Here is a 13,084-nt window from a genome sequence, read left to right on the forward strand (position 1 = left end):
TACAAAATCAAATCTATGCATTGGAATTTTTTAATCGTCCCCAGTCGCCGCTTCTTATTTGTAACGATTGAAAAGTAACTAATGGAATAAACTTTTCTTTCAATTTATTTTGGACGAAACTGTACAAAGTTGGCTTTAATTGAGGCATGAACGTTAATTTGTTCAATTAAGTTAATTTGATGAGTTGATTAAGCTACCTAAATCACAAAAGAATTGTTTTAATCACAAAATTAATTAATAAAAACTAAAAAGGTTTATAAAAAAATTTAATAAATGTAAACGATTTATATAGATATAATACCTTATCATACTTTGTTTTTCCAATCATTTTTGCTCGAATTTAATTCGTTGATTAATTATTTTAGATCTGCATATAAAAACAAAATTCAGTAAAAAAAACATAAACATATAATTTCATTTGATTATTATTATTAAGGAATAATTTTTAATTTAATTATTATTAAGGAATAATTTTATTTCTTATCATAAATACTATCAAGATTATCTTAGATATATAAATCCTATATCTAAAGATAATTGTTTTCTTAAAAGATAATTTTTAGTTTTTTAAATAAGTTAAATCCTTATAAATCACTATTCGTTATTTTTAACTACGTGGCAAAAATTTTTAAATCTCATTCGTCATTTTTGTTTAGGTGGCAAGTGAATTTTTTAATTCTAAAATAAAATAGAAATCTAATTTTTAATTGGTCAAAAATATACCTTTGCTTATGTGGCACATTGAATGCTCTCCAAAAATGCCTACTTTATTTATATATATTAGATTAGATTTTATAGTTTTTTTTTTTTAAGGACATTTGGCTTATGCGAATGAGAGTTTTGAGAATTAGAGGTTGATGATTAGGACAAATATCTTATTCGGTGATTCATATAAACGCATATAAATTAGGAAACACTTTGTATATTACAAATTTAGAAAATTAGCCTTCTCTCCTCTTTATTGCCAATGGCTACTGGCAATTTTGTCATTATACTCTCACAATTCCTGTCTTTTTACACCAACCTCCACATATTTTTTTAAAGGAATATAATACCGATGTTTCTAATCCTCTTTGGCCCTTTCTACTTACAATTTTATTAACTATTCTCATGTAATATTTTTTTACAAGAATATAAGACCTTTATTCTTAATCCTCTTTGTCAATTTCCCTTTATTATCTTGTAACAAACATGATATTTTTTTACAACGACATTAACACTCTCATTTATATCCTCAATTTCCATGTACCAAACTCTTCTTTGATGCCGATATGGTTGAATTTTTCTCATCATTGGAGAATTTTAAAAGTGTTTTAGTGCAAGTCATGGATTATACAAAGTAGTGATTATGAACTCAAAATTAAGAACAAGGGAAGTTTTTCTAACAATAAGGATCTCCATGAAAAAATGTCCTCATTTGGAACCTTCCATTTTTATCATACTACCTCCGGTTCTTCTTACTCGCAACAAAGGGATATTATTTGTGAGATATAAAATATTCATTTGTTGCGAGTAATAAGAATCGGAATAGTATTAAATTTTGAACAACTTTGCGCTTTGCCCTTATAAGCTTATGTTAATTGCAATCTTGTTCTCTTTTTTTTTTTGGAAAAAATGTCCGGAATAATCCTACCTTTGAGCCATCCGCCCAAAATAATCTCACTTTTGGATTATTTTAAATAATTCGACCTTTATAGTCAATCCGCTTCTAATGGTCCCAAGTAACCTGTAATCGGTTGATTAGGTAATTTTTTTAATTAAGTTTAATTTACACGTGTCATCATGTGATTGGTCAAAAAATAATGTTTTATTTTAATTTTGTTTTAATAAATGATTATTAGTAATTAACATTAGTTAATTAATTTTAATTTCTTTTTCAAAAAAAAAAACCTAAAATTTAAACCAAACCCTAGCCCCACCACGACCCCAGCATCTCCCTGCCCGGCCGCCCCTACTGTCGGCCTAGATGAGGCCCAGAGCCACTAGCTTCCCCACGCGGTTCACCAACCTCCCCTACCCCCTTCCATCGCAACTAAATCACCATAACCAATTAACCGTTACCGAAATGAAGGTTGAGGCTAGGTGGGAGGACTGGGTCACCGACTATAATACAGTTGCCGGTAAGGGGATAGGTTAGGGTTTCGCGGGGCAAGGGGTTGGGGGCTGGGCGTGGGATCTCATTGGCAGGGGTAAGGGTTTGTGCGCTAGTTGGAGTCGGGGTTGGGGCTCGCTGGCAGGGTTGGTGGTTGTTGTGGCTGGTTGGGGTGGGAACTGGTGGTGAATCGAGGGTTTGGATTTAACGAGGCTAGTTGGTGGTTATGGGGGAGGAGCGTTAGGCTGGGCGTGGAGAGACGTCGGAATCGACGCCGGAGTCAACATCAGCGCCGACTCCGGGTGGTCGAGGCAGGGATTCAGGTGGCGGTGGGGTGGCTTGGCAGTTGGTGGGGTGGCTTTAAAATAATTAATTGTTTTTTATTTTTTATTTTTTCTTTACAAAAAAAAATTAACTTTTTTGTTTAAATTTTTATTTTATATTAATTTTTTGGACCAATCACAGGCCATCACGTGTCAGGTAACCTGTTATAACAAGTTACATGACCGATTGGGACCATTAGGAGCAGATTGACTATAAAAGTCGGATTATTTAAAAATAATCCAAATGTGGGATTATTTTGGGGGGGTGGCTCAAAGGTGGGATTATTTTGGACAATTTTTCCCTTTTTTTTTTTTAAAAAAAAAAAAAAAAAAAAAAACCCAAAAGTGTGTCCTAGTCACAAGAATGTTTATTATAATTTAAATTATATGGAGTAATAAATTATGTGAGATTTTATAACAAGTACTTAATTTTGGAACATCCTATTAGAAATAATGAAACACAGTTACTTAAAATTGGGACAAAGGAAAGGTGATTTATAAATAGGATTCTCTGATGTCTGTCCATGAATGATGAATGCACTATAAGACTTGAAAGATTTTGTAGTTCTTAATTTCTTATAACCTTAAAGAGAAATTATAGAAATTCATCATTATTTATAATGACCTTTGAGTCTATGACTATGAGAATTCTAATTTATCTTTAAGGTTCACCGTACCACTCCTTATTTATAATTTGAAAAGAGTATTTTTTTTGAAACAGGTATAATTTTTTTTTAAAAGGTAAGGAGAAGGGTCTTATTCGATCGGAATCTCTTACAGGTCAACTCGATCTAGGTTAGAGTACTAAGGACCTGTTCTCTTCACCTTAATTTCAGTTCAGTTTCTAATTTCCTTCTCTCATAAACAATTTAGTTTAATTCAGTTCAACTCAATTCTGTAAATCAGAATTAGCCATAAGTCTTTTCGGAGTTGTGTTTGGGGGGAGAGGGGGGGATAAGAGAATATCCACCCCAAATTGCCTCTAATGGGATTTTATAATACAACCTCTTGATTGTGAATTAAATCCTTTTTTGTAATACTATAAAAATGAAATATAATTATTTTTGTAACTTAACATATCTTGTACGGACACTGCATGTTAAACAAATCATGCATAATTAAAATACTAGTAAGATTTTGAAGTATCCACATTTAATTTTCCTTACTTGCATTTATGAACTTGATATCCAAAATCCAAATAGATTTCATGCATACGAAAGGTGATTCCTATTAAACGATTACTTCATATTTTATAACATTCACTTGTTCCTTAGCTTCAATTCACCACTTTTTGTTGGAGTATTTGCAATTCTAGTAATGCAAATCGGAGGTTTACCAAGTGAGTGTGCGAGGAGTTACCGAGGGAGTGATATATGCAAGCTAAAAGATCTAGAGAAGGAGCTATAGCTCTAGCAAGGATAGATAGCTTCGGCAAGGCCGAGCTATAGCTCAGGTAAGAGAGAGCTATAGCTCGCTGCTGTTCGCTGGTCGCTGCAAGGCCGAGCTATAGCTCGGATACGAGAGAGCTATAGCTCGCTGGCCATTTGCTTGCGACAGGGGCGAGCGAGAGCTCGAGTGATAGCTCGCACGCTAGCTCGCTGCCTTAGTTGCTCGCTGCTAGGCCGAGCGATAGCTCGCTCGACTACGAGCGAGAGCTCGGTCGATCAGTTTGCTTTTGGGCAGTGGGCTTGCGTGGGCTAAAAGACCTAATTTCTTGGCTTATTCTTTACTCCATTATTCTCATATAAATACCCTCATACCCCAAAATCAATATACGTTAATTTTTCATTATTGAAAATTATCTTAAACACACAAACACAAACCTACCTTTGAGATCTGAACAGTTCTTGAGTAATTCCACGCTTCGGGTTCGGGTACACGAATTACGAAGGAGAGTTGCGTTAAACTTGGGGGGCGTGCGTCATCAGGAAACCTGTATCGGTGGTGGCGTATTTCGCTTCTAAGGCAGTGGATTATGTTCCATGGCGCAACTGTGAGTTTGAGATCAAATATTTTTCCCTTTCATCTTCTTTGTTTGTCTTTGGAATCGACAGGTATTTTACCAACACTTTTCAATCTTAACATCACTATAAATAACACAAAAATTGGGATTAGAAAAATATAAAGAGCTAGATATTGCTTCATAAAAAATAATACCAAAAAGAAAGATGTTGAAGTTTTTATTAATCCTAATATTATCTTTAATAACCATAGAACAACCCTTAGTGATGGGTTTTAGTTTGCTAAAAGTACGTTATTGGGTGCAAATAGAGAACAAATTAAGGAAAGATGCTCTTGATGTTCATTGTATGGGTGATGCTGGTGCTCACCATGAAGATCTAGGGCTTGTAAAAGTTCCAAATAGTGGTAATTTCAATTGGACATTCAAAAGTCGTTTTTGGATGCAATTAAAATATCGCTGTAATTTGACATGGCCTAATCATGGTCGTAAAGAAATAACAGAAACACTTGCGTGGACCTGGTTCACAATAACATTATTGTGGACCCGAAGTTTATACACGCGCAACTGACATTATATTGAACATAGTGGCCCCTATTTTTAACATAGTATCCTTTTTTGTAACATAGTAATCTTTATTAAAACTTGTATAACGTTTAATATTATTGTTAACTTGAAGTACGGCGTTATGACCCTAATTTTAACATAGTGACTTTTATTATTTATATTGACCTTATAAAATTTTTCATTAAAAATATTTAACCTCTTATAGCCTATATATTACCAAAATGACTTTTATATTAAACATAGTGACTTATATTTAATTGTAGTGACTTTTTTTTTTTATTATTAATAAAGAACCATAGTTTCTCTAATGTTATTGGTCCACAATAAATTAGTGTGAACCAGGTCTATTTAAGAATTTGTAAAGAAATAATAGCTTTCTATGATGAGAGAAAGTTTATAGATAAACGTTGTGGTGGGCGTCACTGGTTTTGGAAAGCAGCTGATGATGGGATTTACTTGTATCATATTCAGAAAAAGAAATATATTTTCGCGGAAACTTGGGATAAGCTCTCCTATAACTATAAGTAGTTTGTTATGAATATTGAATAGTTAAAATAAAGTTAATAAAGTTATTGCTTGATACAATATTATATGATTTACAAGAAAAGAATGAAAAATTACTTCATAGTCCCGTAGTAGTATATTTTTAGTAATGGTTTTTTAAAATTATTAGTTACGAATTTGAAGTTGTTAGTTACGATAATTTGGTATAGCTACTACGGAGTACTTCGTATTATTTTTGGTAATTAGTTATTGTTATCATGTTATTAGAGCATCAGCAAGCCGCAACAGCTAGCTACGAGTATAAGTCTACAATCCTTGTAGCTTTTTTTTTTTTTTTTTTTTAGTCTACAACCCTTGTAGCCTTTTTTTTTTTTTAATGCAAATGAGGGTCAGAGCCCATTTATCTAGTCTACAACCTTAGTAGCTAGTTGTGCCAACTAATATTTCTCAAGCTAAATGTAATTCTAGCTACAATCACACCATTGATTAGCAACAAACTTGCCCACATTATATTCAACATACTACTAAAATATTGTACCTAATATATTTTAATTTCTAATTGGGCTGAGCCAGTGGGCCGGGCTGCCCATGATCAGGTCTCTTCATGATATCCACATTTTCTGTAGCTTCATACTTGTATTTATGACCTCACAAAGACAAAAACTTAAAAAAAAAAAAAAAAAAAAAAAAAAAAAAAAAAAAAAAAACCTTGTATTTATGACTTCACAAAATAATAATAATAATAATAGTAATAAAATAAAAATAAAAAATTTTGTATTTATGAGCATAGTATCTCAACAGATTTCATACTAAATAAATGCATAAATAAGGGAAATTCATAATAAATGACATAGTTTTTATAAAGAAGTCTATGCTCATAATTGGTGGCACAAATCAGCGCATTGTTGGGACTAGGGGCCCATTTACATTTATTGAATTGAACTGAGATGAAATGAATATATTTTATGAGAGAAGGAAATTAGGAGCTGAACTGAAATGATTGGAGCTGAATTGAACTGAAATTAAGTTGAAGTGAACAGGCTCTAGAAGGGTATGACTAAAGAAGTTTATTAACACAAACAAAGCCTAAATTTACTCGTACTCTCTCCGTTTTGTAATAAAAACACTTGACTTTTACACTATTTAATAATTACTTTGACTATAATTTTTTTTTTAAAACACTTTGACTATATTTTATGATACTATATATATATATATATATATATATATATATATATATATATATATATATATATATATATATATATATATATATATATATATATATATATATATAAATAAATATATATATATATATATATATATATATATATATAATATATATATATATATATATATATATATATATTTATTTATATATATATATATATATATATATATATATATATATATATATATATAGTATCATGTAATTATTTTTGGATTAGTCTTTTAATATATTTTCATTAGATCAAACTTTAATACTTTTTAATAATATAATTTTAAATATTAATAATCAAAATTGTACATTGATGTATGTGTCGATCAAACTGTTATGCTTATTATGAAATGGAGGAAGTAATAATTAATAGTAGTATCAACAAAGAAGAGTAGTAACCAACTAGTCACAATTTTGTTAGCTTGAAACCATCCCTATTCACTCATATATACCACTATAAATAATACAAAAGTTGAGATTTAATCAAACAAAAACAAGAAAAGAAAAGTAAGCTAGAGATATTGCTTCAATTCATATATACCAACACTAAATAAAAATTATGTTGAAGTATTTACTAATCATAATATTATCTTTAATTACCATAGAGCAGCCATCATTAGTGATGGGTTGGAGATTGTTTAAAGCACGCTATTGGGTGCAAATAGATAATCAATTAAGCAATGATACTCTACTGGTTCATTGCACGGGTGGAGCAAAGCACTATGAAGATCTTGGTGTTCAAAACATTCCAAAAGGTGGTAATTTCAATTGGACATTCGAAAGTCAATTTAAAGTTACAATACAATATAATTGTAATTTGTCAAAGCCTAACCATGGCCATATTAATTTCATAGCTTATATTGATACAGCACCTTTTTTAGATAATAATTGTGGTGGACGACATTGTTTTTGGAAAGCAACTGATGATGGGATATACTTGTATAATATTAAGCTTAAACAATATGTAATTGCGGGAACTTGGGATTATTAAACCCTCTTATAAGTAGTTCTCATTGAATCAAAATAAAATTTAATAAAAAATTATATTGTTGAAATACTTGTTACTCCATCTGTTTTGTTGATTGCATGTTGATTGAGATCAGATATGATCAAAGCAGTTTCATCGTATATTGGGTATAATAACATTGTCATGTTGATGGTTCGGTTTCAAGTCAGGTTGAAATGATTTTGGGTTGAAACGGGTTCATTTGGCTGGACTCTAGAGGGTCGGGTTGGGTTGATGCTAATAATTACCAAGTTGGTTTCGTTCGATTTATTTTAGGCAATTTCAATTAAGGTCGTGTCATAATTGGTTCAAGTCATAATAGGGTTGGTATATGAAATAGGAGGGTTGATATATGAAATGGGCGGGTTGGGAACAAGTTTACCCCACTAATTACACTCAAAAACAAAAATAAGATGATCTTGTTTGAAGTAAAAATATAAAAAGGTGATACAAGTGTTTTGAAGATGTACATTAAAACAAATCAAACATATGATTTCATATAGATATGATTTTTTTCACTATAAATCACCAACCAAAAATTTATAAGTCAAATTAGAGAGTGTGATCTAAATAAAGTAAAATGCAAAATTTAGCAAGCAAAATAAATGGAGATGATATGAGAGATGTAAACCCGGTTCTAATTTTAATTTAATTAATGTTAATTAACTTAAACCAAATAAAAACAAACGGAGAAAATAAAATACTCATATACTATATGAAAGACTTTATTTCAATTCATGTCAATTATTGACTTACAAACTTTGATTAGTTTATTTAGGAGGCACGACCCAATTATACATATGGTTATATCTCTTCTTCCTATGATCATACAAAGCAAGTCCTTCTTCATCTGCTTTCCAAGTACATTCAGGACTCTCACAAAGTCCATCAACAAATTTTGGAGTATCAACAAATGCTTCATAGTCTAAATGGCCATGACCCCATGACAAATTGCATTCATAATGTGTTGATGTCCAAGTTTCATCTACGAATGTCCAATTGAAATTTTCATACTGCTCTATACTTTGCAACCCTAGATCTTCCATTTTTGGAACAGTTTCCTTACAATGAACATCAAGAACTTGTACGTTTAATTCATTTTCTATTGTCACCCAATAACGGTTTGGGTAAATCCCCCTACCTATCACACATGGTTGCTCTATGATTCCTAGAATCAAGAATATTATAATAGCTAGTAAAAATTTGAACATATCTTTGTTATGTTTGTGATTTTCTTTTTTTTTAAAAAAAGGTAAAAGCTAGGTAGACTATCTTTCTTCGTTTTCTCTTTCCTTGCTCTAGCTTTTGGATTCTTTATGGAGGTCTTAATTTATAGTAGTAAGTTATTGAAATTAGGCATCTGAAAAGGAAGAAAATATCAGCACCTTTTATTGTTATCATACTCAATAACTTATGTTGACTCAAAAAACATAAAATCATAACTATTTTGAACATTTAATATTTGGATTTTGTTCCTAAAATCATAAGGGATCTTGAAGTTAATGTTTAATTTGCGTGAAGGTGTGTAAACATTAAATAGTTTTCAAACGTAATTAGGGGTACGGTGATCTCAATCTAATTTAGTGCAGTTTTAGGCTTAGTCCAAACCAAACTGTAAAAGTACGGGTTTCCAAATCAAACTCGAATCCATATTATAAATCAAACTGAACCAAGCCAAGTCGTGTCAAAAGTGTTTGGTGTTATTTGATTTGCATTTTATACAAATTTTTTTAATGAGAAAACAAATTTAAATCTCATTATATTAGCTCATAGTAACAATATTAGATCTCATGATATTAGCTCATAGTAACTATATTATTAACTAATTAATTATATATTGCTAGTCCTAATAAGTTTAATTTAACCCATTTAAATTGATCTATTTGAGGGGGTGTCTAATGTTCATCAAGTAATTAATATATATCGAATTTTGGAATCTTAATTTACTTTGTACGTGACCAACCATCAGTCCATCAGCCATGAAAATGGATCACTTGTTCACTTTAGAAGATAATTTCAGTGGTAAAATTTCAATAACAATTTTTTTGATGACTGACTTCAATTAACATGATAATATGATATGCATGGACATGGGTATGAGAATTTATTACCAAAGATACATTCATTTCTACTGATATTTACTCCGTATTACTGTCTATACTTTCTAAAGACATTTTTTACAAATTCTTAAATGAACCTGGTTCACACTAATTTATTGTGAACCACTAACATTAGAGAAACTATGGTTGTTTTATTAATAAAAAAAAAGTCACTATAATAAAATGAAGGTTACTATGTTGAAAATAAAAGTCATTTTGGTAATATATAGGCTATAAGAGGTTAATTTTTTTAATAAAATATTTTATAAGGTCAATATTAATAATAAAGGTCACTATGCTAAAATTAAGGTCATAACATCGTACTTCAAGTTCACAATAATATTAAACGTTATACAACTTTAATAAAGGTTACTATGTTAAAAATAAGGATATTATGTTAAAAATAAAGGTCACTATGTTCAATATAATGTCAGTTGCGTGTGTATAAACCTCGGGTCCACAATAATATTATTGTGAACCAGGTCCACGCAAGTATTTCTGGACATTTTTTCGTGAAATAACGTACTTATTCGGTAGATTCAAGCAAAAGTCCATCTTCCTCGGAAAAAAAAAAAAAAGGCAAAAGTCCATCTTACATTTTTCAAAGCTTTATATATTCATCAACATAATATCTAAACAGATTTCATACTCAATAAATACATAGAAAAAAGACAAATATAATAACTGACTATAGTTTTTAAGAAAAAGTCTTTCCCCATAAAGACTTATGGGTCTGTTCTGATTTACTAAGCTGAACTGAACTGAAGTGAACTAATTGGAGCTGAACTGAATTGAATAGAGATGAAATGAATTGTTTATGAAAGAAGGAAATTAGGAACTGATGAACTGAACTGATTGTAATTGAACTGAACTGAACTGAACTGAACTGAAATTAAGCTGAAGAGAACAGGTCCTATGTCAATATTTTCACATGTAAAGTCGATTGGTGGCTAACCTGTACATTATTGTTGGCACTAGGTACGGCTGGATACAGTTCATGAATTCTATCAATACAAGTAAATTTTAATTTAAAATAAGGAAAATGTTATACATAGCCCTTATAGTTACATATAAACATTAAAATACACACTAGAAAATCGTGTAAAGTTAGGAAATCATAAAAATATAAACACTAATCACACTGATTTATACGTGTTTTTATCTAGAATTCCTAATTTTATACAATTTTCAAGAGTGTATTGGGGTTACACTCATCTAAAATAAACGCAAACCATTATTGACTAGTCAAACCTCTAATATCCACAATTTCTATAGCTTTTAATTATACTTATTACTCATTCATAGACCACTATAAGTAGCACAAAAATTGAGCTTTAAACATGTAAAACAAGAAAATTAAAGAAAAGTAGGCTAGAGATATTGCTTCTAACGAAGTTTATACCAACACCAAAAAGAAAATGTTTTAAGTTTTTACTAATCTTACTATTAACTTTAATTACCATTAATCAACCCTTGGTGGTGGGTTGGAGCTTCCTTAAAGCACGATATGTGGTACAAATTGATAATGGATTAAGCAATGATAATCTTAAGGCTCATTGCGCGGGTGGTGATAAATATGAAGATCTTGGAGTTCAAAACATTCCAAAAGGTGGTTATTTCAATTGGACATTCGAAACTCATTTTATGAAACAAATAAAATATAAATGTAATTTGACAAAGCCAGACCATGGCCATATAAATTTTATAGCTTTTGTTGACACCCCAATTTTTGTCGATGATGAGTGTGGCGGGCGTCATTGTTTTTGGAAAGCAGTTGATGATGGGTTATACTTGTATAATGTTAAAACTAAACATTTTATGTGTGTGGGAACTTGGGATTATAAACCCTCTTATGATTATTTTCCTATGAATCAAACTTAATTTAATAAAGGTATTTGTTACAAATTTGTTGCTTCCTTTGTCTCTTTTATTGCACTCTAGCTCAGGAAAATATGTTTCATACAATTTCATCATAAATTGGGTATAGCTATATTGATGACAATGAACATTGAAATAGAAGGCTAAAGTAATTTACTAGTTCTCCGACTTTCAAATGTGAGGTCAGGGGTCAAATTTCACTAACCTTATTGTAGGATAAATTTCCTAATTTAAATAATTCCCTCCTAAGATGAGCCTTCTCCTTAAGTATCATAAAATAAAAATAAAAAATATATTGACCATGAACATTGTTTTTCATATGAGTGTGATCTTAGCAAATTTATCATCACTTTATGGCTTCAATGATTTTTTTATATGGGACTTTATTCATCTAATAACCGTGAGATGTTCTATTTAACTTTTAGATTTAGTTCTATTTAATTATGCGGAAGAAAGCCCCAAATTCACTAGAGATTTAGAGAGATATAACTCTATTTGCAATTTATGCAATTGTTGAATGATTAGATAGGTACATTAAAAAAAAAAGGGGGATTCTACTCATGATTCAAGAATTTAGGAAGATGCAATAGTTTGATGCGAAATAATTTATACGAAGTAGCAGATTACATGAATGCAACATACTATATATTGTGACAAATTATCAATAATCAATCAATCAATAATCAATCGATCAATAATTAATAATCATCAATCATTAATCAATCAATAACTATATACTAAAAGACACACTAGCAATGACACGTGTCATCTCCTGATGTGTCGTCAGATTTTTTTATTTTTATTTTTTTTTCTACATAAAATTTTATTAAAGAAACAAATGTTATTCAAAAATAATTCCCTAATCTTATATGATATTATTACTTAAAACAAAAAAGATCAATAACTATATACTAAAAGATACACTAGCAATGACACGTGTCATCTCCTGGTGTGTAGTCAGATTTTTTTTTTCTAAATAATATTTTATTAAAGAAACAAATGTTATTCAAAAATAATTCCCTAATCTTATATGATATTATTACTTAAAATAAAAAAGATTTGACATATTTTTAACACAGATATTTAAATAGCTATTTTTTTTTTTAAAAAAAAAAACATTCTTAACATAACTTTGTCATTTTCTACTTCATTTTATATGTAACATATCTTTCGTAATACTTTTTTTTATATCAAAATTTGTCAACTAAATTTTCAGATTTTTTTTTGTTTATAAAAAAACAAATATAATGATAGTTTGATAATGATTATTGAAGATTACCGTGCATGGCACGGGAACTAACCTAATATATAATAAAAGACACACTAGCAATGACACGTGTTATCTTCTGGTGTGTTTTTATTTATATTTTTTTAAAAAAAAATCTATTTATTAAGGAAACATATCATTTACAAAAATAATATTTTTTTATACATAC

This window comes from Chenopodium album, chromosome 13, assembly GCF_948465745.1.
Source record: "Chenopodium album chromosome 13, dcCheAlbu1.1, whole genome shotgun sequence".
NCBI classification, from domain to species: Eukaryota; Viridiplantae; Streptophyta; class Magnoliopsida; order Caryophyllales; family Amaranthaceae; genus Chenopodium; species Chenopodium album.